At 41.7% G+C, this 27,921-nt stretch overlaps 2 long non-coding RNA genes across 2 annotated transcripts in view; one reads left to right on the top strand and one right to left on the bottom strand.

Annotated features, from left to right (window-relative positions):
* LOC138354212 (uncharacterized) overlaps window positions 1-6,083 on the top strand; it is a 9,253-nt gene extending 3,170 nt beyond the window's left edge. Inside the window, exons 2-3 of the long non-coding RNA XR_011223471.1 lie at window positions 958-1,074; window positions 5,781-6,083. This is a non-coding gene — a long non-coding RNA (uncharacterized lncRNA). The remainder of the gene's footprint in view (window positions 1-957; window positions 1,075-5,780) is intronic.
* Window positions 6,084-18,369: 12,286 nt separating this feature from the next.
* Window positions 18,370-25,524, bottom strand: LOC138354211 (uncharacterized). Its single transcript, XR_011223470.1, has 3 exons — window positions 25,378-25,524; window positions 22,964-23,080; window positions 18,370-18,625 (listed from the first exon to the last, which is right to left on the bottom strand). It is a non-coding gene; the product is annotated as an uncharacterized lncRNA (long non-coding RNA).
* Window positions 25,525-27,921: the final 2,397 nt, after the last annotated feature.

Below are 27,921 nucleotides of genomic sequence, written 5' to 3'. Positions count from 1 at the left end.
CACGACCAGACATAAGGAAGTGATAGCCGAGGCTATTTGACCCACTTCCCCGCTGGCACTCGGATGGTAATCTTGGGCATAGCATATGGGTTCGAGTCACTTCTGGGGTGTGAGTTTTCAGTTATATATATATATATATATATATATATATATATATATATATATATATATATATATATATATATATATATATATATATATATATATATATATATATATATATATATATATATATATATATATATATATATATATATATATTAATATTATATATCCTGCCTGAAATGCTGCGTGTACTAGTGGCTTTACAAGATTTTGTGGTTATTCTCTATATCTGGTTCACCTAACAGTAAATAAGTACCTGGGAGTTAGACAGCTGCTATGGGCTGCTTCCTAGGGATGTGTGTGTGTGTTTGAATTCATGTTGAATTTTACAAAGTAGGAAGAGATGTTTGTAAAAAAAAAAATCAAATATTTTTGAAAGTATAAGTAGATTTGATATTTTTCTCTAATTGTTTATTTCTGCTGTCTCGCCTCCTTTATAAAATGGCATCATTCTTGCTTTTTTAAGGATATCAGGAAAAGTAAGGCACTCCAGAGATTTGTTGACTCCTTCCTAGTGTTGCCTAGCCCAGCCCAGCCTAGACAAGGCAGGCTGGGCATCCTAGCCTCACGCAGCTTAGCCCCAACCTACATGTAGCATCCCAGTCCATCCTAAGTGATCATTACCTTACTGGCTGTGTTTTCTCTTCAGCCCTGAATGTAATGTGGTGGAACATAAGCAGATACATATCAGGTGTTAGAGAATCTGTACTTCATACATTTCTTAATAATGTCTCACAAATATTTAAATAATTAAAAAAAAATTGTATAATAACTTCATATTATTCTTGCAATTTATTTTTGCATTTTTTTTTATACAAAATTTACATTTTAAAAGATTACCTCTATTTTTAGATTGATGACTTGAAGACTACAGTGCCATCCACAACAAATCATGGTCTTAAAATATCTCCTAGCAATGACGAGACCAATTTTCACAGAGATCAAATTTTTGCTAAGCAGTAGTCACAGGTAAATATATATTATATATATAATATTATATATATAATATTATATATATAAAATTTACTACATCATTGCTCAAAGCACCTTTAGACATTCTGAGAGTTGTGCTATTTTATCAAAAAATTAATTAGGCTATATTTTAATGTTTTGTAATGTTTTCATTACTTTTTTTGTTTTGAAATATAAATTGTTGAGTTTTGAAACATTTTGACATTAACTATACCTGAATATTTATAAACAAAAAATTGGCATAGGCTCCTCACACAACGTTCTTTATGTGGGCCTCAAGTGATAGTTTTCTATCTAGAATCAACCCTAGACCTCTTTCTTTTATCAGAATTATATAAAGATTTCTCACATAATTTGTAGGTTGTGTGGGATCTATGTTCTATTCCACATTCCATAACATGGCATTTATTCACATTAAATTTCATTTGCCAAGTGGTGCTCCATATATTTATTTTGTCCAGGTTTTCTTGAAGGGCATGACAATCATCTAAATTTCTTATCCATCCCATTATCTTAGCATCATCAGCAAACATGTTTATATAATTCTGTATTCCAACTGGTAGATCATTTATGTAGACAATGAACATTTCTGGTGCATGTACTGTGGTACTCCACTTGTGACACTTCTCCAGTCCGATTGCCTCTGATTACTGCCCTCATTTTTCTATCAGTCAGAAAATTTTTCATCCATGTTAGAAGCTTACCTGTCACCCATCCAAAATTTTCTAGTTTCCAGAACAACCTCTTATGTGGAACTCTGTCGAAAGCCTTTTTTATGTCTAGATAGATGCAGTCGACCCAACTACCTTTTTCCTTTAAAATCTCTGTGGCTCAATCATAGAAACTGAGTAAATTCGATACACAGGATCTTCCAGATCGAAAACAATACTGTCTGTGTGATATTATATAATTTCTCTCAAGGTGTTCTTCCCATTTAGTTTTTATTATTTTTTTTTTGTTTTCAATCCTTTCACTGTTACACTTGTCAATGATTCAGGTCTATAACTGAGAGAGGTGGGGTCTTCCCTGTTGCCACTTTTGTAGATTGGAACTATGTTAGCCTTTTTTCCACATGTTTGCTATGACTCCTGTACACAGGGATGCCTGAAAGATCAGGTGAAGTGGAAGGCTGAGCTCAGATGCACATTCTCTCAGAACCCATGGTGAAACTCCATCTGGACCAACTGCTTTGTTCTTACTTAGCTACTTTAGCATATTTTCCACTTCATCTCTAGACACCTCTATACGCTCTATGATGTTCTCAGAAATTCTTATTGTGTCTGGTTCTCTTAAGATTTCATTTTGTATAAACACACTTTGGAACTTTTGGTTTAATGTTTCACACATTGCATTATCATTTTCTGTGAATCTGTTTCCTATTTTCAACCTCTGGATATTATCCTTTACCTGCAATTTGTTGTTTATGAATTTGTAGAATAGGCCCAGTTCTGTTTTACATTTATCCATTATCCCTTTTTAAAAATTTCTTTCTGCCTCTTCCCTTACTGCTGTATAGTTGTTTCTCGCATCTTTGTATCGCTGGTATGATTGGGGGTTTGGCTTCTTTCTATTTTGATACCTGCTTGATGGGGTTCTGCTCTTCTACCCCCCAAGCCCGGCCCGAGGCCAGGCTCGACTTGTGAGAGTTTGGTCCACCAGGCTGTTGCTTGGAGCGGCCCGCAGGGCCACATACCCACAACATCCCGGCTGATCCGGAACTTCTCTTAGAAAACAGTCCAGTTTTCTCCTGAAGATGTCCACGGTTGTTCCGGCAGGAACAACCGTGCAACCGTGCTCTGAAGGGGAAAGTGAATACTGAGCAGTACTCGAGACAGGACAACATAAGTGACTTGAAGAGTACAACCATTGTGATGGGATCCCTGGATTTGAAAGTTCTCATAATCCATCCGATCATTTTTCTGGCCGACGCAATATTTGCTTGGTTATGCTCCCAAACGTTAGATCGTCGGACATCATTATTCCCAAATCCTTGACATGCTGTTTTTCTACTATGGGAAGATTCGATTGTGTTTTGCACCCTGTATTATGTTTCAGATCCTCATTTTTGTCGTACCTGAGTACCTGAAATTTATCACTGTTAAACATCATGTTATTTTCTGCTGCCCAATCGAAAACTTTGTTGACATCTGCTTGTAGTTTTTCAATGTCTTTCATTCCATTTTTGTGTCTTTTGGTCTGTGGCCCTCTCTCAATTTCTGTTGAACCAATCCTGTTTTCTGGCCCTGCATCTCTGTTTTGGTATGAATGTTTGTGTGCCTTCATTGTATATTTTGCAAAATTTGGCATACATTTAATTTACTTCCCTGTCTAGCAACAAGTCTGCCTAATTACTTATTAAAAAAAATTTGAAGTTCCCCATAGTGACCTCTCTCTCTTGAAATCAAGTTTATCAACTGTTTCAATGTCCCCATTTTCTGTGTGTGTGTGTTTGGAGGCTAAGCTTGCTGATACCATGTGTGTGTGTGTGTTTGGAGGCTAAGCTTGCTGATACCATGTGTGTGTGTGTGTGTGTGTTTGGAGGCTAAGCTTGCTGATACCATGTGTGTGTGTGTGTTTGGAGGCTAAGCTTGCTGATACCATGTGTGTGTGTGTGTTTAGAGGCTAAGCTTGATGATACCATGTGTGTATTTGGAGGCTAAGTTTGCTGATACCATATGTGTGTGTGTGTTTGGAGGCTAAGCTTGCTGATACCATGTGTGTGTGTGTGTTTAGAGGCTAAGCTTGATGATACCATGTGTGTATTTGGAGGCTAAGCTTGCTGATACCATGTGTGTGTGTGTTTGGAGGCTAAGCTTGCTGATACCATGTATGTGTGTGTGTTTAGAGGCTAAGCTTCCTGATACCATGTGTGTGTGTGTGTTTAGAGGCTAAGCTTGATGATACCATGTGTGTATTTGGAGGCTAAGCTTGCTGATACCATGTGTGTGTGTTTGGAGGCTAAGCTTGCTGATACCATGTATGTGTGTGTGTGTGTGTGTGTGTTTGGAGGCTAAGCTTGCTGATACCATGTATGTGTGTGTGTGTGTGTGTGTGTGTGTGTGTGTGTGTGTGTGTGTGTGTGTTTGGAGGCTAAGCTTGCTGATACCGTTTATGTGTGTGTGTGTGTGTTTAGAGGCTAAGCTTGATGATACCATGTGTGTATTTGGAGGCTAAGCTTGCTGATACCATGTGTGTGTGTGTGTTTGGAGGCTAAGTTTGCTGATACCATGTGTGTGTGTGTGTTTAGAGGCTAAGCTTGATGATACCATGTGTGTATTTGGAGGCTAAGTTTGCTGATACCATGTGTGTGTGTGTGTTTGGAGGCTAAGTTTGCTAACACTGTGTGTGTACTCACCTGTTTAAATAATAATAGGGGTGTGTACCACCTCTGGTGCAATTGTAGGGACCCACAGCCTTGAAGAAAATAGAGTATTCAGAGAAGACCTTGTGGATTCTCACTTGTTACGAACCCGGATCCAGCGTCCTAGCCTGGAGCAGTGACAAACACGCCATCTGTGGGTCAGCTCCCGAAACCCCCGCCAAACGAACGACGACACCTAGTGAGGACAGCGTGTACTGGCCTCGAGGACCAGTTTCCAGTCTGGTTCAGCGCTCAACACCGCCGCTCCTGACCTCTGGTGAGGTGGTGCTCCGAAGACAGCGCCATCTATGGAGTGGATATGTCGGGCGTTTGTATCTGAGCCTGTGAGTGTGGTGTATTAGTGTCCCGGTTATTAATGACGTGTCTGCTTACAGAGCCGACCTGGGACCACTGTGTTGAAGGTGTAGTCAGTCTACCCGAGGCAGCCAGTCTCCATACAGTGAAGTTTGCTGCAGCTGTTGTGACGTCGTCCCCCCGGAAGAACACTGTGGTGTGTTAAGCCTGCCAATGGAGTGGCAGTGAAAGGATTTACCCGGGACCGACGGTTGGAGACGATAATCCACTGGGGTATTGAGGACAGGAGGGTGATTGGTGATATCACACGAGACTCCTGTCTAGGGCATACCCCTTTTATCGTTCGTGGAGTGGCCGTACCAGCCTTGGTGGCTCAGTACCTGCCAGCAGACCTGCTGGACGTGTGGTTGACGGCCTCCACGACGGTGCCCCCAGTGGACCTGTGCTGTGGCTGACCTGTGGCCAGGGTAGACTCGGCGTTCTCAGAGGACACGTCTTGAGGCCACGAAGAAAGCACCGCGGACTCGGCACCTAGCTTCTTAATCAAGAGTCTTCAGCAGAAGACTAGATTGTGCACGATCCCCTTGTAAAGTGTTAATACCCCTCCCCCTTGTGTACTCTTTTATTCTATATATTTAAACGGTGATGGTGAACATTATATTATATTAAGTTCTTAGCTTTCTTTCCCTACTCCCTTTAAGTTACTTGCGTCACGGATCTCATCCCTTGATAGCCACTACTGGCTTGGGAACGGATACATATATCTTCCTCTAACAACATCAGAGCAAGAACCCCGTTGCGTCCCGAGAGGGCCGTAACATCACTGAACACTAATCTTTTCTTCTCCTATCACCCTTCTTATTTTGTTTTATGCTGTATTCTATTATATATCATATAAATACATAGCCAAATGGCAATATTTATTATGTCTATACAAAAAGAAGACATCCACTTTATTTTTTTTTCTCTCCTTTGTTTCTATGTGGATTTTGTTGTGACTAATGATTCTCCTCCTTCCCATCAACAGGTCTTCCTCACTGGGCTTGCTCGTCTTTTGTTACTGTGAGGGTGCCATCATCGTTTACCCTTCAAGACTGACTCATGCTGGCATTGCATTTGTGGACTTCCCTTCACAGTAAACAGTCCTCCATATGGTGATTGTCCAGGGCAAGCAGGGTGTGACTGCCATCTTGGAGAAGCAGGGTCTTTTAATATGAAGAATCTTCCGTCTTCTCTACTTACGCCAGCTTGTGCCGACCTTGCATTCTTGTTACTTCATGGCCCTTGGGCCTTTTTTATTTATTTTACATAATAAATTTTTTTATTAATACCCGTGTTTCACAAGAGATCCTTAACATTTTAAGCACCAATTGTATTGACTAATGTACGTCTTGTAACCTTTAAGACATAAATAGACAAGACATAGATAAATGAGTGAATAATACTGAGTGACTAGGTTAGGGCGAGGAACATAGTACAGTGTCTGGCTTTGGAAGAATGCCTACTGTTTTAGAAACCTTATTGCCATGATCATAATCGTATGGGTTAAAAAGCATTTGTTGTCACTCCTACACAGTGGCTTGTTGAGCTTGAAACCTTTGCTCCTTGTTCGTGTTACATCTGACCTTTTGAAGAAATTGTATGAATCAATATCCTCCAAATTGTTCAGTATTTTAAAGGTTTCGCTCTATTACTCTCTCATTTGCATATATCTAAGCATATAGATTAGATATAGATTTAGATTAGATTTTTTAGTCAGGTAAAGGTACATACATTGCAGATGAGTTACAAAGGGAAAGACAATGACTAGAGTTCACTAGCTCTATTGGAAGAGAAACGTCTGCAAGACAAGTGTGGGCAAAAATTAAGGTAGCTAAGGGGAGCAGAGCCCGGCCTGCGGCTCACAACGACCCCCAGGGTAAGGCTGAAGAACTAATTCACAAGTGGAGTGATGCAGCATCATCCTCCTCCCTCCCTGCAGAAGTAAGCAGGGAACAGCTCCTCCGACATAATGACAGAAGGATTAGGATAAAAAGAGCACAATCTAGTGATGACGAGTATGGGGAACCAATTACAGCCAAGGAAGTAAAGGGGGCTATGAAAAGGGTAAAAGTACAGCACCTGGTGAAGATGGCGTCACCTACGACATACTCAATGCACTGTGTGAAGTGTCTGGCAATCCACTACTCCACCTGTTTAACAAGTCATTCCTATGTGGAGTGTTGCCCACACAATGGAAACATGCAATAATGGTCCAAATACCGAAACCCAATGACCCTGGCAATTATAGACCTATCCCCCTCCCCGCTCAGCTCGTTGTCGCCGTGTGGGGGCTTGGTGGGCGGCTGCCGGAGTGTGATGCTCCTTGGGACAGTCCTGTCCTTTTCTAGCCTTGTGCTCCTGCTGCCGTCCTCTCCAATTCTGCTGGGCATCTTTTCCTTTCCTTTTCCTTCTGTTTCGTTTTTCTCCCCCCTCTTCTCCTATCTGCTTGCCGTTTCCTACCGACCTTTTGCTCGTTCTGGTTCTTCCCTTGGACTTCTTCTATTTTGACGCCCGGGTGCTTGAGGAGGCATACTCTTGCACCCGTAGAACTGCAGTACCCGACGTCGAGAGCGAGGGGAACCTTTTATTGTCAATCCCCACTTCGTCACTGAACCCGATCTCGACGGACTGTCGGTTTCTTAAGGTGGCGTTTGTGGGGCGTATACTCACGACGCACCCCTAGGAGGCCCCGACAAGATCGGCGATAGCTTCTTGTTGGGTGTCCTGCCTCTAATTGTGGCTCCATGGTGGGTGTGGGGGCACATTCGTGAGTGAATTCTTCTTTCGTCAAGATGATTACCCCTGCTTCGGCTTCTTCTGGTTTACCTTCTCAGGCTCGTGGGGTGGGCGACCAAGCCCCCGAGTCGGTCCGTATTGGAAGACCGGGCTCTGTAGCCTCCGCTGCATTGGGCCCCGACCTTGCTCCTCCTTTGGCCTCTCTGACTCCTTCCCCTGGCTCCCCTCCCTCCTCTGTGGTTGGGTCGAGCCCCAAGCCCCCAGTGGTGACTACCTCGTCCCCTGGCGCGGCTCCTTCTCTAGTTGTTACTACTGCGCCTTTTAACCCCTCTCTCTGGGGGTTCTCACCGCCGTTCTCGTCACGGCCGCCCTCGCTCGATTCCTTCCAGTTCTGCTACCTATCAAGCCTTGTTTGGTCCCGCTTCGTGGGCCAAATATTTTGATCTCCTCCCTCTTGATTCTGCGCCTCCTGACGATTTCTCCCTTCATCGACATCTCATTGATTCCGTGGATGCCTCCATTACTTTTAACCCCACTCGTCTCGGTACGCGTGTCGTTGCTGCTCCTTCTCAGGATGCTGCTTCCCGCTTGGCTGCCTTATCCTGCCTTGGCGAGACCCCCGTTCGGGTCTCGAAGAACGTCCAGTTGAATGCCAGTGTTGGCACTATTTTGCTCCCGCCCCATGTTGCGACCGGTGTTCGGGACCTACGCGACTGCCACGACGATATTCGACATATCCTCGCTGCCCAGGGCCATTCTATTCTCCAGGTGGACACGTTTACTCGTCCCCCTCGTGGTAGTCGCCGTCAACCCCTCCGGGTTGTGAAGATTACCTTTGATGGTAGGACCCTTCCACCCTGTCATTCTTGCTGGTGCCAGGTGCTCTGTCCAGGAGTACATTCCTTCTCCTCGGCTCTGCAACAAGTGCTGGAGGTTTGGGCATGGTGCCCTCCGCTGCTCCGGGACTGTCTCTCTCTGTCCTTTGTGTGGTGGCGAAGGTCACTCTAAGTCGGAGTGCGCTTCTCCCCAGGCTCGTTGCCTCAACTGCGGTGAGGCCCATCCTACCTTCTCCCGTGCGTGTGTCCATTACAAGCTTGAGGCAGCCGTCCTCAACTTGAAGCACCGGGAGCGTTTATCTTTTCCTGAGGCGAGGCGCCAGGTTCGCCGGCTCCCGCCTTACGCTAATATCTCTTATGCTCGCGTGTTGCGCTCTTCCTCTCCTCGTCCTTCCCGCCTTCCTCAGACTCACAACCGTTTCCAGGCCTTGGACCCTGATGCGCCCACTGCCCCCTCCTCTGTCCCTTTGGGTTCTCTCCCGAAGGATCCTCCTCCTGGTCCTCTGTCTGGGGTTCCCCTTCCTTCTACCCGGTCTGTCGTGTCTTCTGTGTCTCCTTCCTCGTCCCCCTCCGATCCTCCTTCCCATCCTCTTCCTCCATCTATCGGCTCTCCCCGCCGCCTGTCGGTGCGGGCGGATGTCCATCGCTCTCCTAATGGCCGTCGTGTGTGCTCTCGTTCGGCTTCTCCTGTTGAGACACTGGAATCCGTTGCCCGGTACGTAGTTGCTGGGACACCGGTCTCTTTAAGTCAGAAGCGTAAGCCTGGCTCCTCTCCTTCCTCTTCCCCGGCGGGTAAGAAGGCTTCGCTTTCTTCCTCAGCTCCTCCTTCTGGCTCTGTTGCTCCTTCCACTCCCGTTTCAGTGCTTGCGCCCCCTGTTCCTGCTATGGAGGTTTCTTTGGCCCCTGCTTCCCTTTCGGTTGCTGCTCTTGCTGGGGTGCGCTCCTCTCTTTCTACTCCCCCTCTTCCTGCTGCTGTCCTTGACTGCTCCTCTCCGTTGTCTCCTCCTCCTCCTCCTCCTCCTCCTCCTCCTCCTCCGGACCCTGCCCGCCCACCTCTGATCTGTTCTCCCGTTTCCTTCCCTCCGTCTTTGCTCAGTTTACCCATGCCCCCTAACCCTGACTTTGCTGACCCTGATCCCGACCCTGATATTCTTTAACGTGCTCTGTTGGTCTTTCGCCTTTGTTTCTTCCTTGTTCTCTGTTTTTGTCCTTTCTCTTCTCGTCGTTGTCCATTCTTCAATGGAACGTTCGAGGTTATTACGCCAATTTCCTCGAACTCCAACTTCTGGTTTCGCGGTTTTCGCCCCTTTGTGTCTGTCTCCAGGAGCCGATGCTTGGTGCTCGTCCTGGTCGTTTTCGTGGCTATTCCTTTCTCTCCCCCCCCCCAGCCATTGCTGGGGCTTCTAATTCTTCTGCTCTCTTGATTCGGGCTGATGTTCCCTTTGTTCCTTTACTTTTTCCTTCGCCTCTCCATTGTTCTGCTGCTCGTATCTTTGTGGGGAAATGGTACACAGTTTGTTCCATTTATCTCCCCCCGAGTGTCCCGCTCTCTCTTCCTGATTTGAAACACCTCCTAGACTCCTTGCCGGAGCCTGTGCTCCTGCTGGGTGACTTCAATTGTCGTCATTCTCTTTGGGGTGACGTTCTGACGAATACCCGGGGTCGCCTCCTTGAGCCGTTTCTCCTCTCTTCTTCCCTGTCTCTTCTGAATTCTGGTGAGCCCACTCATTTGGACTCTCGAACTCGCACCCTTTCTTGTCTTGATCTTTCTCTCTGCTCTTCTTCTCTTTACTTAGATTTCACATGGCAGGTTCTTGATGACCTCCATGGAAGTGATCATTTCCCCATCCTTGTTTCCTTTTTCTCTTTTCGCCCTTCCCTCTCTTTCCCTAGGTGGCAGTTTGCTAAGGCGGACTGGACCCTGTTTTCCCTCAGTGCTACTCTCTCTGACCTCTCCCTTCTGCCCCTCTCTCGCGCTCTCCTCCTTTTTCATGACACTGTCTTCGACGCTGCCCTCCGCTCTATTCCTCGCTCTTCCTCTCGGGGTCCACGGAAGTGCGTTCCCTGGTGGAATGCGGACTGTGCTCGGGCTGTCCGCTGTAAGCGTGCAGCCTGGAAGAAGCACCGCCGTAGGCAGACGGCCGATTCTTTTCTTTTCTTTCGGAGAGCGAGTGCGGTGGCCCGTAGGGCCATCCGTACGGCTAAACGTGAATGTTGGGCATCTTATGTCTCGACAATTACGTCCGAAACCCCTCTGGCCCAGATCTGGAAGCGTATCCGCAAGATAGCGGGTAAGTTCGTTCCCGATGTTTCACCGGTCCTTCACCTCCATGATACTCTTGTGGCGGACCCGTTGCAGGTCGCTTCCGAACTGGGTTCCCACTTTTCTTCTGTTAGCTCTGGTCTTCATCTTCCCCAATCTTTCCTTCTTCGTAAACCTGTCCTTGAGTCTCGTCCTTTAGATTTCTGCACTCATCTTCAGCTTCCCTATAATGATCCCTTCTCTCTCTCTGAACTTCGTTCTGCCCTGGCCCTCTGCGGTTCTACGGCGGCGGGCTCCGATGGTATTCATTATGAGATGCTTCGCCATCTCCCTCCGAGCACGTCTCAGTATTTACTGAGTCTGTATAATCGGATCTGGGAGTCGTCGTCAGTCCCTGAGGACTGGCTCGATGCCGTTGTCCTCCCTGTTCGCAAACCAGGGTCTCTGGGTACTTCCCCTAAGGACTTTCGCCCTATTGCTCTCACAAGTTGTGTCTGCAAACTCTTTGAACGTATGGTTAACGTTCGTCTGATGTGGTTCCTGGAACACCATCACCTCCTCTCCCCTTCTCAATTTGGTTTCCGCAAGTGCCGCAGCACGACAGATGTCCTGGTGAACTTGGAGGTCTATATACGTACTGCTTTTGCTGCGAAGACCTCCGTTGTTGCCGTCCTTTTTGACCTAGAAAAGGCTTACGACACCACTTGGCGTTATCATATCCTATCTCAACTTCATTCTTTTGGCCTTCGTGGTCATCTCCCTCTCTTTCTCCGCAGCTTCCTCTCTCGTCGTTCCTTTCGGGTGCGCCTTGGTACCGCTCTCTCTCCCCCTTTTCAGCAATACGAAGGTGTGCCCCAGGGTAGTGTTCTGAGCACTACTCTTTTTCTGGTTGCCCTCAATGGTCTTCTTTCCTCTCTTCCTTCTGGTGTCTTCTCCGCTCTCTATGTCGATGATCTTACCCTTTGTTGTCAGGGTGATGATTCGCCTCTCCTTCAACGCCGGCTTCAACTTGCGATTGATGCCGTGTCGTCTTGGGCCACAGGTCATGGCTTCAAGTTCTCTACTTCTAAGACTTGTGCCATGACTTTTACGCGGAAACGGGTTGTTCTTCGTCCCTCTTTGTCACTTTATGGTCATCCCCTTGAATACAAAGATTCCGCGAAGCTTTTGGGGTTATTCCTTGACACTCGTTTGTCTTGGTCTCCCCATATCTCTTACCTCCGTGTTGAGTGCTCTAAGTCCCTTACCCTCCTTCGGGTCTTGTCCCATACTTCTTGGGGGGCTGATAGGCGCACTCTCCTTGCTTTACATTCCTCTCTCGTCCTGTCTAAGCTCGATTATGGTTGCCCTGCTTACTCGTCTGCTTCTCCTTCTACTCTTCGCCGTCTTGATGCTTTGCACCATACTGGGTTGCGCCTCAGTTCTGGTGCCTTTCGTTCGACTCCCGTCCTTAGCTTGTATGTTGACACTGGCTTCCTGTCTCTCCAGGACCGCCGTGATCGCTACTGTCTTCGCTATCTTGCGCGGTCCTTGCAACATCCTTCCTCTCGCCTCTGTCGTGCTTTGACTTTTACCCCTCCTGCGGTTCCTGTTCCTCTTCACCACCTCCCTCTTTCTGTCCGGTTATCTCGCCTCCAGGATTCTCTTTCCATTCGTATTTCTGATGTTTCTCCTCGTGTTGTTCCTTCTTTGCCCCCGTGGAGGGTCCCTCTTCCGCGGTTTTGTACATCCTTGACTCGTATCACTAAAGCTTTTACCCCTCCTACAGTTCTAAAACGCCTTTTCCTCGAGCACTTTTCTTCTCACTCCCGGTCCGTTTCTGTCTTCACCGATGGGTCTAAGTCAGCGGACGGTGTTGGCTACTCTGTTGTTTTTCCTGATCGCACTTATATGTGTCGCTTGCCTCCGGAGACTAGCATCTTTACAGCAGAACTTTATGCTATTCTCTATGCTCTTCGTCTCCTGCTTTCTCGTTGTCAGTCTTCCTTTGTGGTTGTTGTTGACTCTCGTAGTGCCCTCATGGCTCTCGGGTGCTTTAATCCAGTTCATCCGGTAGTTGTCGAGATCCAGCATTGGCTGTTTCTCGTTCACAGTAAATTTAAGTCGGTTGAGTTTTGTTGGGTTCCCAGCCATATTGGCGTGTCTTTAAATGAGCGTGCGGATGCTGCCGCTAAGGAAGCTGTCCGCTCTTGTCCCATCTCTCGTAAAGGCATTCCGTATTCCGACTTTTACCCGGTTATCCATTCCTCAGTCCTTACCCGTTGGCAGGCTTCTTGGTTGTCTGTTACTGGTAACAAGCTACGTACTCTTAAATGTTGTGTTTCCTCGTGGCCGTCCTCCTTCCACCGTAACCGGCGGTGGGAAACAGCTCTGGCGAGGTTGCGTATTGGCCATACTCGCTTAACCCATGGTCACTTGATGGAGCGCCGCCCTGCTCCTTATTGTCCTAGTTGCATTGTCCCTCTTACGGTCGTGCATGTCCTTCTTGAATGTCCTGACTTCCAGGACGAGCGTGTGTCTTGCTTTCCGACCGCCCCTCGCGGTCACCTGTCCCTCGATAGAATTCTTGGTGACTCGGATACTTTTGATATCGTTCGCCTTATGCGTTTTTGTTCTCGTATTGGCATCCTTGGTGATATTTAGCGCCCTCTGATTATTTTGCGTATTTGATGGTGCTACATAGCCTTCCCGGTTTGGTGCCTTCTTTTGATAATTACTTACTTACTTATAGACCTATCAGTCTCATGTAATGCACTTGGAAGATGCTTGAAAGGATCATCCTAAACCGACTATTGCACAAAATAGGCAGGTTAGGGGAGGGGTCAATGGATTTGTTAAAGGACGGAGGACAGCAAACTATAGTTAATTACCTTGCTAATGATACAGCTAAGTACTCCCAATAAACTCGCACCTCGGGGCAAAATTTTAAAATTTAAAATACAATACCTAAAGCCACTAATACGCATAGCGTTTCGGGCAAGTATATACGAAGTAAAACCCAAACAAAGAACTGACTCCGTAGGACCCATAAAAGATGAGACTAACAATTTTAAGTTGTATCATAAAAGGGCGGCAAACACTCTCAATGAATACCTAACATCAGTGTTCACACTAGAAAGCGTGAATGACATCCCATCACCAACACAAATGTTTGTCGGAGGTAAGGAGAATGAATTAAGAGAAATACCAATTACACGTGACACGATCAGGAAGAGCATTGACAAACTAAAAGACTCAGAAGCCCAAAGTGTAAATGGATTTAAGTCCCAAGTCGTAAAGGAACTGGCAAATTAATTGGGTGGTTGTAGGTAGGAGCTGCCTCGTATGGGCCGGTGGGCCTTCTGCAGTTGCCTTTGTTCTTGTGTTCTTGTGTTCTTATGTTGAGTAGCAACTTTTGCAAATTTGCAGATGATACAAAAATAGGTAGGGAAATTAACACGGAAGAAGACTCACTATCACTTCAAGTTGATCTAAATAGGGTTTTGAAATGGTCAAAAGATTGACAGATGCAGTTTAATGCTGATAAATGTAAAGTTTTGAGACTAGGTAATGATGATAGTTACAAGATACGAGCTAGATGGTGTTGAGATTGCGAAGTCGGATTGTGAAAGGGATCTGGGAGTTATGATTAGTAAGAATTTAAAACAAAAGGATCAATGCATGAATGCTCGTAATAAGGCAAATAGGACACTGGGATTTATTAATCGAAGTGTTAGTAACAAGACACCTGGTGTGGTTCTTCAGCTATATCTTGCTCTGGTTAGGCCCCATTTACATTATGCAGTTCAGTTTTGGTCGCCATATTATAGAATGAATATAAATTCACTTGAACGTGTCTAGAGTAGGGTGACTAAGTTAATTCCCCAAAATAGAAATCTTTTATATGAAGAAAGATTAACAAAGCTTAAATTGCATTCACTGGAAAAGCGAAGAGTTAGGGGTGATATGATAGAGGTTTACAAGTGGATGAATGGACATAACAAAGGGGATATTAGTAGGGTATTAAAAGTATCAACACATGACAGAACACAAAACAATGGGTATAAATTGGATAAGTTTAGATTTAGGAAAGACTTGGGTAAATACTGGTTTGACAACAGGGTTGTTGATTTGTGGAACCAATTGCCGCGTAACGTGGTGGAGGTGGGGTCCCTCGATTGTTTCAAGCGTGGGTTGGACATGTATATGAGTGGGTTTGGGTGGTTATAGATAGGAGCTGCCTCGTATGGGCCAATAGGCCTTCTGCAGTTACCTTTATTCTTATGCTCTTAATTCACTATGCTTGCCAGTGAAACTCCTTTTCAGAAAATCGCTGGACCATGGAATAGTTCCCCTAGTAATAGTTGAAGGTGATGTAGTGATCGAGTAATCCATATACTCCATTATCTCATCATCATAATGGCATAACTAATTACACAAGCATTAATCCTATCCCTATTTACAGGTAACGGTTTTCCACCCTTCTATATCTTACTGTGAGGTGTCGTCACCGTACATAAGCAAGCGACTTGAGAATAGCACATTACGGGCTATTCATGCCCGTGCCACCTCTTGGGTGGCTTAATCTTTATAAATAAATCAGAATAGCACACACCACACGGGAGACATCTTCCGTCACGCAGGGTGCAGTCGCACCTGCACAGATCTCCAGTATCAGCTCTTGATACTGGTAATGGCTCAAAAGGGCCACCACTTACGGGGTATTCATGCCCGTGTCACCTCTTGAGTGGCTTAATCTTCATCAATCAATCGAATAGCACACAGTACAATCTCCAGTCAAGAATGTAGCACTCGGCGTGTACAGTTCTAATCGACCCAAGACGCTACAGCCTCGACACAGAGCAGACAGCAGACTACGACCGTTGTTCAGGTCCATGTAAACTACATCTACCCGAAGTCCTTGGTCTGAATAGCCAGTTACCAGTTACAGGAGATACTTTTTCACCCACAGAGTTATTAACTCATGGAACCGCCTACCCACCGAAGCGGTACGTGGCAAAACGATGCTGATTTTCAAAATATACCTGGAAAAGATCATTCCTCCCTACACCTGGGTGGTACCTTCGTTAAAGTAAAAAGGTATACAGAAATAACAAAGAAAATAGATATGAATACTATTACCTTCGATGTTAGTAGTAGTTGTGCAAGTGAGGAGAAAGAAAAAATATTACGGAGTTCATGGATGAAAGTAGATTGATAATATTATCTTGGAACGTTAATGGATTAAAAACTAGAGCGGTGGATGTACACTATTATACTCTTAGAGAGAATATTAACATAGCAGCACTCCAGGAAACTGGGGATAGGGATGGTAACAATCTGAACATGAAGATGAACATGTTGAACATGAAGATGTTCAACTGCTGGGCGAGCCCTCTCCTCATCTGAGGGAAGGGAGATTAGATTATGCTTGTTTGATAAATGCTGAGGGCATAGAGGAGAATTGTCTTACTGTGGATGAAATGCTAAGAGATTTTGCATTACAAATACAGCTTAAACTAGATAAAAAGCATGCCTGCCTTCAGAGGAAAAGCTTAAAGTTTAATAAGGGAGAATTAAGGGGTCTTGTTGGTCATATTAAGTCTTGGTATGATACTTATAAGCCAGACTCGGCAGAAGCATTTTATTAAGATTTAATTAAGGAGGTAGATGTATTTAATGCAACATTGAACCGGAAAACATCTGGTATAGAAAAGCATCCCCCCATAAAAGTGTGCGGAGAAGAGAAAGGAAATTTGGAGCAAGTATTGGCAGGAGTTTGCAGAGAAAGTTAGGAATAACAAACTTGAAGGAAATCTGGCAAGACATAAATGAAATAAGGGGTAAAAAGCATAATTTTGTTGCACATCCTGACCAGTAAGGAATTGCAAAAGGTCTCGTAAATAAATGGGCGGAAGCTGCCAAACTTAGTTCATTTAATTACCCGCTGTAACGAGAGAGTCGTTTGATTCTTGGAAAGATCTAAGAAAGGATTTTATACTTACAGCAGGTAACAGTGGTGATGTCACTTGCACAGGTATTACCAGAGAAGAACTAATAACGGCGATTAAAGTTGGGAAATCTACCGCCCCCTGGGGAGGATGGAGTAACTTATGAAATACTTAATGAACTTGCCATTATGACGAAAAGCCCGCTGTTAGACCTCTTTAATATTAGTTATAAAGAGGGCAGAATTCCCAGTTAATGAAAAAGAACTATGATCATCCTTATCCCTAAAGCCAATGGAGAGTACAGACCTGTGTCTTTAACCTCGTGTTTTTGTAAAATGATGGAGAGGATCATTTCAAATAAACTTTTGTATATAATAGGTGATCAGCTGTCTAATAATTTTTCGGGTTCCTCAGAGGAAAAAGTACCTCTGACTGTATTATTAAATGTCTAGCTAATGGTAATGATTATTATAGAATTTTTATTGATTTATAAGGAGCTTTTGATAAAGCCAACAAAGAGGTTATTTTATATGAATTAGCTGGTCTTGGTGTTGAAGGGAGATTATTGCGCTGGATAGGGGATTATCTTCAGGAAAGGAAGGCTCAGGTGTGGTATCAAGGTTGTATGGTTCAAGGTATCAAGGTCAAGAACTCTGCACACCTCAGGGAGGAGTGTTGAGTCTCACCCTGTTTAATGTACTAATGAATAAGATAGCATCTGAGAAATACTCAAATTGGGTAACTCCAATCATATATGCTGATGATATTTTGTTTCAGGGCAAAGATATTTCAAAGATTCAAACAGTGTTGGACAATTTCGGAAACCAGTGTCACCACATGGGACTAGTGGTTAATGAAGACAAAACTAAAGTTTGAATGTAGAAGTCGGAGGCCCATTATATTGGAAATAAACGGTAAAAATATAGAGTTAATATATATAAATATTTAGGCATATATGTTGGATATACCTATGAGAGTTTGGAAACTGAGATGAACAGACTGTTGAGTCAATGTCGGAAGAGATTACAACCTCTGAAGGCCTTGGCATGCTGTGGAAAGGAGTGGGAGTCCAAGTGCAACGAATGATGTACTTGAGTACTGTAAGATTTCTTATTGATTATGCTGCACCTGTCATTTCTTGTTTTGGTAAAGGTAGGATGGGCAAGTTGGAGAAGATACAAAATGAAGCCGTTGGGGGTCGTTGTGAGCCGCTGCTACCTTAATTTTTGCCCACACTTGTCTTGCAGACGTTTCTCTTCCAATAGAGCTAGTGAACTCTAGTCAATGTCTTTCCCTTTGTAACTCATCTGCAATGTATGTACCTTTACCTGACTAAAAAATCTAATCTAAATCTATATCTAATCTATATGCTTAGATATATGCAAATGAGAGAGTAATAGAGCGAAACCTTTAAAATACTGAACAATTTGGAGGATATTGATTCATACAATTTCTTCAAAAGGTCAGATGTAACACGAACAAGGAGCAAAGGTTTCAAGCTCAACAAGACACAGTGTAGGAGTGACAACAAATGCTTTTTAACCCATACGATTATGATCATGGCAATAAGGTTTCTAAAACAGTAGGCATTCTTCCAAAGCCAGACACTGTACTATGTTCCTCGCCCTAACCTAGTCACTCAGTATTATTCACTCATTTATCTATGTCTTGTCTATTTATGTCTTAAAGGTTACAAGACGTACATTAGTCAATACAATTGGTGCTTAAAATGTTAAGGATCTCTTGTGAAACACGGGTATTAATAAAAAAAATTATTATGTAAAATAAATAAAAAAGGCCCAAGGGCCATGAAGTAACAAGAATGCAAGGCCGGCACAAGCTGGCGTAAGTAGAGAAGACGGAAGATTCTTCATATTAAAAGACCCTGCTTCTCCAAGATGGCAGTCACACCCTGCTTGCCCTGGACAATCACCATATGGAGAAGGACTGTTTACTGTGAAGGGAAGTCCACAAATGCAATGCCAGCATGAGTCAGTCTTGAGGGGTAAACGATGATGGCACCCTCACAGTAACACAAAAGCCGAGCAAGCCCAGTGAGGAAGACCTGTTGATGGGAAGGAGGAGGATCATTAGTCACAACAAAATCCACATAGAAACAAAGGAGAGAAAAAAAATAAAGTGGATGTCTTCTTTTTGTATAGACATAATAAATATTGCCATTTGGCTATGTATTTATATGATATATAATAGAATACAGCATAAAACAAAATAAGAAGGGTGATAGGAGAAGAAAAGATTAGTGTTCAGTGAGAATCCACAAGGTCTTCTCTGAATACTCTATTTTCTTCAAGGCTGTGGGTCCCTACAATTGCACCAGACGTGGTACACACCCCTATTATTATTTAAACAGGTGAGTACACACACGGTGTTAGCAAACTTAGCCTCCAAACACACACACACACATGGTATCAGCAAGCTTAGCCTCCAAACACACACACACACATGGTATCAGCAAGCTTAGCCTCCAAACACACACACACACATGGTATCAGCAAGCTTAGCCTCCAAACACACACACACACATGGTATCAGCAAGCTTAGCCTCCAAACACACACACACACACACGGTATCAGCAAGCTTAGCCTCCAAACACACACACACACACATGGTATCAGCAAACTTAGCCTCCAAATACACACATGGTATCATCAAGCTTAGCCTCTAAACACACACACACACACACAAACGGTATCAGCAAGCTTAGCCTCCAAACACACACACACACACACACATGGTATCAGCAAGCTTAGCCTCCAAACACACACACACATGGTATCAGCAAGCTTAGCCTCCAAACACACACACACATGGTATCAGCAAGCTTAGCCTCCAAACACACACACAGAAAATGGGGACATTGAAACAGTTGATAAACTTGATTTCAAGAGAGAGAGGTCACTATGGGGAACTTCAAATTTTTTTTAATAAGTAATTAGGCAGACTTGTTGCTAGACAGGGAAGTAAATTAAATGTATGCCAAATTTTGCAAAATATACAATGAAGGCACACAAACATTCATACCAAAACAGAGATGCAGGGCCAGAAAACAGGATTGGTTCAACAGAAATTGAGAGAGGGCCACAGACCAAAAGACACAAACATGGAATGAAAGACATTGAAAAACTACAAGCAGATGTCAACAAAGTTTTCGATTGGGCAGCAGAAAATAACATGATGTTTAACAGTGATAAATTTCAGGTACTCAGGTACGACAAAAATGAGGATCTGAAACATAATACAGGGTGCAAAACACAATCGAATCTTCCCATAGTAGAAAAACAGCATGTCAAGGATTTGGGAATAATGATGTCCGACGATCTAACGTTTAGGGAGCATAACCAAGCAAATATTGCGTCGGCCAGAAAAATGATCGGATGGATTATGAGAACTTTCAAATCCAGGGATCCCATCACAATGGTTGTACTCTTCAAGTCACTTATGTTGTCCCGTCTCGAGTACTGCTCAGTATTCACTTCCCCCGTCAGAGCAGGAGAGATTGCTGAAATAGAGGGAATACAGAGAACATATACGGCACGCATAGACGAGATAAAACACCTAAATTATTGGGATCGTCTCAAAGCTCTCCAAATGTACTCTCTAGAAAGGAGACGAGAGAGATACCAAATAATATACACATGGAAGATACTGGAGGGCCAGGTCCCAAATCTACACAGTAAAATAACAACGTACTGGAGTGAACGATATGGAAAAAAATGCAAGATTGAACCAGTGAAGAGCAGAGGTGCCACAGGCACAATCAGAGAGCACTGTATAAACATCAGAGGTCCGCGGTTGTTCAACGTCCTCCCAGCGACTATAAGAAATATTGCCGGAACAACCGTGGACATCTTCAGGAGAAAACTGGACTGTTTTCTAAGAGAAGTTTCGGATCAGCCGGGCTGTGGTGGGTATGTGGCCCTGCGGGCCGCTCCAAGCAACAGCCTGGTGGACCAAACTCTCACAAGTCGAGCCTGGCCTCGGGCCGGGCTTGGGGGGTAGAAGAGCAGAACCCCATCAAGCAGGTATCAAAATAGAAAGAAGCCAAACCCCCAATCATACCAGCGATACAAAGATGCGAGAAACAACTATACAGCAGTAAGGGAAGAGGCAGAAAGAAATTTTTAAAAAGGGATAATGGATAAATGTAAAACAGAACTGGGCCTATTCTACAAATTCATAAACAACAAATTGCAGGTAAAGGATAATATCCAGAGGTTGAAAATAGGAAACAGATTCACAGAAAATGATAATGCAATGTCTGAAACATTAAACCAAAAGTTCCAAAGTGTGTTTATACAAAATGAAATCTTAAGAGAACCAGACACAATAAGAATTTCTGAGAACATCATAGAGCGTATAGAGGTGTCTAGATTTAAACTAGAGATGAAGTGGAAAATATGCTAAAGTAGCTAAGTAAGAACAAAGCAGTTGGTCCAGATGGAGTTTCACCATGGGTTCTGAGAGAATGTGCATCTGAGCTCAGCCTTCCACTTGACCTGATCTTTCAGGCATCCCTGTGTACAGGAGTCATAGCAAACATGTGGAAAAAGGCTAACACAGTTCCAATCTACAAAAGTGGCAACAGGGAAGACCCCACCTCTCTCAGTTATAGACCTGAATCATTGACAAGTGTAACAGTGAAAGGATTGAAAACAAAAAAAAATAATAAAAACTAAATGGGTAGAACACCTTGAGAGAAATTATATAATATCACACAGACAGTATTGTTTTCGATCTGGAAGATCCTGTGTATCGAATTTACTCAGTTTCTATGATTGAGCCACAGAGATTTTAAAGGAAAAAGGTAGTTGGGTCGACTGCATCTATCTAGACATAAAAAAGGCTTTCGACAGAGTTCCACATAAGAGGTTGTTCTGGAAACTAGAAAATTTTGGATGGGTGACAGGTAAGCTTCTAACATGGCTGAAAAATTTTCTGACTGATAGAAAAATGAGGGCAGTAATCAGAGGCAATCGGACTGGAGAAGTGTCACAAGTGGAGTACCACAGTACATGCACCAGAAATGTTCATTGTCTACATAAATGATCTACCAGTTGGAATACAGAATTATATAAACATGTTTGCTGATGATGCTAAGATAATGGGATGGATAAGAAATTTAGATGATTGTCATGCCCTTCAAGAAAACCTGGACAAAATAAATATATGGAGCACCACTTGGCAAATGAAATTTAATGTGAATAAATGCCATGTTATGGAATGTGGAATAGAACATAGATCCCACACAACCTACAAATTATGTGAGAAATCTTTATATAATTCTGATAAAAGAAAGAGGTCTAGGGTTGATTCTAGATAGAAAACTATCACTTGAGGCCCACATAAAGAACGTTGTGTGAGGAGCCTATGCCACGCTTTCTAACTTCAGAATTTTGTTTAAATACATGGATGGCGAAATACTAAAGAAATTGTTCACGAGTTTTGTTCGGCCAAGGCTAGAATATGCAGCGGTTGTGTGGTGCCCATATCTTAAGAAGCACATCAACAAACTGGAAAAGGTGCAAAGACATGCTACTAAGTGGCTCCCAGAACTAAAGGGCAAGAGCTATGTGGAGAGGTCAGAGGCATTATATATGCCAAAACTAGAAGACAACAAAAAGAGGTGATAAAATCACTATGTACAAAATAGTAACAGGAATTGATAAAATCGATAGGGAAGATTTCCCGAGACCTGGAACTTCAAGAACAAAAGGTCATAGATTTAAACTAACTAAACAAAGATGCCAAAGATATATAAAAAAATTTCCTTTCGCATACAGAGTGGTACACAGTTGGAACAAGTTAAGTGAGAAGGTGGTGGCGGCCAAGACCGTCAGTAGTTTCAAAGCATTATGTGACAAAGAGTGCTGGGTAGACCGGACACCACGAGCGTAGCTCTAATCCTGTAACTACACTTAGGTAACTACATTTGGTGTCAGCAAGCTTACCGTCGAAACACAGACAAACAGCCTGCCTATTATTCAAGGCCTTCTCTGAGTACTCTCTATTTTCTTCTCTGAGGCTATGGGTCCCTAATCTTGCACCAGAGGTGGTACAACTTTTAAGTTTTTAACTACTGCACTGAGCACCTGATTTTGGCAAAGACTTCTTAGTGCAATTGTCAAGGACATAGTTCTGGTATTTTTTTGTTTATAAATATTCAGGTATAGTTAATGTCAAAATGTTTCAAAACTCAACAATTTATATTTCAAAACAAAAAAAGTAATGAAAACATTACAAAACATTAAAATATAGCCTAATTAATTTTTTAATAAAATAGCACAACTCTCAGAATGTCTAAAGGTGCTTTGAGCAATGATGTAGTTAATTTTATATATATAATATTATATATATAATATTATATATATAATATATATTTACCTGTGACTACTGCTTAGCAAAAATTTGATCTCTGTGAAAATTGGTCTCGTCATTGCTAGGAGATATTTTAAGACCATGATTTGCTGTGGATGGCACTGTAGTCTTCAAGTCATCAATCTAAAAATAGAGGTAATCTTTTAAAATGTAAATTTTGTATAAAAAAATGCAAAAATAAATTGCAAGAATAATATGAAGTTATTATACAATTTTTTTTTAATTATTTAAATATTTGTGAGACATTATTAAGAAATGTATGAAGTACAGATTCTCTAAGACCTGATATGTATCTGCTTATGTTCCACCACATTACATTCAGGGCTGAAGAGAAAACACAGCCAGTAAGGTAATGATCACTTAGGATGGACTGGGATGCTACATGTAGGTGGGGGCTAAGCTGCGTGAGGCTAGGATGCCCAGCCTGCCTTGTCTAGGCTGGGCTGGGCTAGGCAACACTAGGAAGGAGTCAACAAATCTCTGGAGTGCCTTACTTTTCCTGATATCCTTAAAAAAGCAAGAATGATGCCATTTTATAAAGGAGGCGAGACAGCAGACATAAACAATTAAAGAAAAATATCAAATCTACTTATACTTTCAAAAATATTTGATTTTTTTTTTTTACAAACATCTCTTCCTACTTTGTAAAATTCAACATGAATACAAACACACACACACATCCCTAGGAAGCAGCCCATAGCAGCTGTCTAACTCCCAGGTACTTATTTACTGTTAGGTGAACCAGATATAGAGAATAACCACAAAATGCTATCTTTATAAGAACTATCTTGTAAAGCCACTAGTACACGCAGCATTTCAGGCAGGATATATAAAATATTATATATATATATATATATATATATATATATATATATATATATATATATATATATATATATATATATATATATATATATATATATATATGAATACATACATACGGGACAAAGAGCCAGAGCTCAACCACCGCAAGCACAACTAGGTGAGTACACACACACACACACACATTATATATATATATATATATATATATATATATATATATATATATATATATATATATATATATATATATATATATGACTGTCAGACCATGGAGGAATGATTTTTTTAATTTAATTTATATAAAAAATTATTCCTTCTGAAGATGTATTAATATATGAAAGTACTTAAGGAAATTCCTGTTTCAATTCTTCCTCCGTGGTCTGACACTGTCACATTTTTCATCAAGTGTTAATTTTTGTGATTTACACACACGTGGCATGTTTACACACACATTATTTATATTATATATATATATATATATATATATATATATATATATATATATATATATATATATATATATATATATATATATATATATATATGCAATTGACGATCACAAAACACTGATCATTTTATGCGGAAAATCCACAGAGAAATATGAAATGAGGTGAACGTTTCGGCTTTGTTAAAGCCTTTGTCAACACCAGACTGACCTAACGCAACTGATCTAACTGATCCCGTGGTCAGTCTGGTGTTGACAAAGGCTTTAACAAAGCCGAAACGTTCACCTCATTGCATATTTCTCTGTGGATTTTCCGCATATATATATATATATATATATGGAACCCTCAACCCTATAAGTGGAGGGTTCCTACATACTCAACCAGAGGTGGTACCCTCTATATATTAATAAAAAGGCAAGGCTACCTACCTTGAGGCTACCTTGAGGTGCTTCCGGGGCTTAGTGTCCCCGCGGCCCGGTCGTCGACCAGGCCTCCTTAGGCTATGCTAAATCTTGGCAGGGATTGGCTTGGCTTAGCTGGTCAGGGCTTGGCTAGGGTAGGAAGGACTGGTCATGTTTAATAGCAAGGCAGGGTTAGGCTAGGCAAGACTAGGTAAGGGTATACTGGGATAGGCTTGGCTACGGTAGGCTAGGAAGAGGTAAACTAGGATAAGCAAGGCTGTGCAAGCACTATGCACAGCTAGAATGAACTATGCTAAGATGGTTTAAGCTGGGCTAGGTTAGGATAAGCTGAGTCATGCAGGGCCCCGATTGACCAGTGGAGTCTAATAGTCTAACCTTCTAGCTAGTTTGCTGACCTAAGAGTGTAAATGCCTAGCCCCTAACCTGAGATATATACAAGAGTTGTTACATTCTTGTACAGCCACTAGTACGAGTAGCGTTTCGGGCAGGTCCCTGGAATACGATCCCCGCCGCGAAGAATCGTTTTTTCATCCAAGTACACATTTTACTGTTGCGTTAAACAGAGGCTACAGTTTAGGATTTGCGCCCAGTAAATCCTCCCCGGCCAGGATACGAACTTATGACATAGCGCTCGCGGAACGCCAGGCGAGTGTCCTACCACTACACCACCTGCTGCAATATTATTATAAAAGAAATATTACTTATTATAATCGTAAATACTAAATACCTGTTGTGTTGATTTAGGGGCGACGACGATCGTGGGATCAGATGCGAGCCACAGGTGGCCTACACCATGCTTTCTAAGGCGTCCCTCTCATAACAAAAACAAATCCGTGCATTCATACACAAACAGAGATCCCGTGGTTATGCGAATACTTGCAATTCTTTTACTTAAAATAATAACAATTAGATTAATAATAATTAACATAATTTTTACTCAAGATTCACAAACATTATTAATACTATTTAAAAATAAAATTTATAAGACATCTAAAAACAGATATACAGACTTTGTGTGATATTTATTTCAACATTATATTTTAATAGAATGTTGTAACTATTATTTTTAAATATTAGGTAGTTTCCAGCTACGTATATCGCATATAAACGTTGCAAAAAGATTTTAGACTGAATTAACACATTACACATTTATGGAGTAATTAACAACAAAACAATCTTTATTTTCATTGCAGAACATATATCAGAGCATACTAGTGACTCATACATTTAAAATAGTGTGATTTTTAAACAATTCGGTTGTAAACCCGCAGAACCGCCTACCCGCCAAAGACGTAACATAAGAAATGGTATATAATTCATTATTTTAAATTACATATATAATCATTAATAATTTTCGGCAGCTATCGAGGTTCTCCATAGGTAAATTCCTGTACTCTAACAAGATGCTACTTGCTGTTTAGCTGTTTAAATTCTTGGAAAATTGTAATGACCAGCGACATAAAATATAACAATGAAATAGTAGCTGGTAACTGTAGGTGAACGAAAAATTAAATTCCAAATTGATTAGATGTTTTTCTAAATATAAAGATCGACCTGAAGGAATTTTATGAATTATGGACTAATTAAACAAAAAAATAGGTAATTTTACTTGAAGAACAGATACCAGAGAATAGTTAGTGAGTACATTTATATTGTATAATGGGAGAAAGCCCCTGGTAGCCGCGAATTAAAATAACCACCTACATTAATTGATAACTAGGAAATAGTATCTGGAAACTTTATCTGAACGAAAACACAATACCAATTTGTTTAGATGTTTTTCTTAATATAAAGATCAACAGTAAGGAATCTTATTCATTATGGACAAATTAACAAAAAAAAACGATAATTTTCATTGAGGACCATATATTAGAGCATACTTAGTCACTTATATATTAAAAGTATTGTGTATTTTGAACCATTGGGGTTGTAAACAAACAGAACGGCCTACCCGAAAAGTCGTAACATAAAATGTTGCATATGTTTGCTAATTTATTATTTGATAAATGATTATTATTAATTTACGACAACTATAGAGGTTTCCCATTAGTTAAATTACTGTAGTCTGACTAAATGCTACTACAAAACATATATAAATCCTGGGAAAGTCACAATAACCAGCGACATTACAGCATAGAGGGTTAAATAGTAACAGGAAACTGTCGGCGAACGAAAAATTCATTTCCAAATTTATTAGATGTTTTCCTAAATATAAAGATCGATAGGCTGGAATTTTCTGGATTATGGCCTAATTAAGGCAAAAATATATATATTTTTACTTGAAGAACAAATATCAGAGCATAGTCAGTGAGTTATAGAATAATAAGAGTGTGGTATTTCATTGTATAACAAGAGATAGTCCATGGAAGCGAAAATAGACGTAGTTTTACACAAAATAACGTCCAAAAACAGCCGTAGAGTCAAACGGCAAATGTTGACGTTCTTTTTAAGAGGACAGGTTGGTTTCAAATACAAATGATAAAAATCAATGTGTTTTTATTAGAATTAACTAAAATGTTCCTGATTAACCGTTAATATTACCGATGGAAGATGTACACGTAAAACCGCTCTAATCCGGCTGAAACGTCGATATATGCAATAAAACTAGAACTTCTCCCCTTTCATATATCTTACTCAGTATTTTAACGAGAAACAAATAGTTGATTGAAAATGAAGTGTTTAAGGTTAATTTCTAATCAATTACGTGTTTGCATCATTTTTATCGTATATTTAATGAATTAATAACAATAAACTGAAAATTCACAAAAACGTGGAAAAACAGCAAAATATTGCCTAATAAGATGATATTTTGTTTATATCACATAAAGGAAAGGGGATGATAAACGTCAAAATATTGCTGAATTCGATGATTTTTAGTACGAAACAAAATGCAAGAAAACTTCCTTAAAATGCAATATTATGCGAAAATCTGAGATTTGAAGGCCAAATCACATATCGTGATACTACATGAAATAATATCGAATTATTGGTAAAAAGGAATATAATTGCGTAATATCAAACTACATGAAATTGTGAAAAAAGTCATTATTATACCAAATTTGAGGATTTTAACTTCGAATCATAGAGCGACGTTTCGTATTTTTTAGACCCTAGAGAAGACGTATAAAGATGTTGCTTCCAATACAAATGATAAAAATCAATGTGTTTTCATTTAAATTAACTAAAATGTTCCTGATTTTCGGTTTATATTACCGATGGAAGATGTACACGTAAAACCGTTCTAATCCGGCTGAAACGTCGATATATGCAA

Source organism: Procambarus clarkii, chromosome 62 (assembly GCF_040958095.1).
Source record: "Procambarus clarkii isolate CNS0578487 chromosome 62, FALCON_Pclarkii_2.0, whole genome shotgun sequence".
Lineage (NCBI taxonomy): Eukaryota > Metazoa > Arthropoda > Malacostraca > Decapoda > Cambaridae > Procambarus > Procambarus clarkii.
Note: the sequence above shows the minus strand (reverse complement) of the source record. Positions and strands in the feature narration are given on the sequence as shown.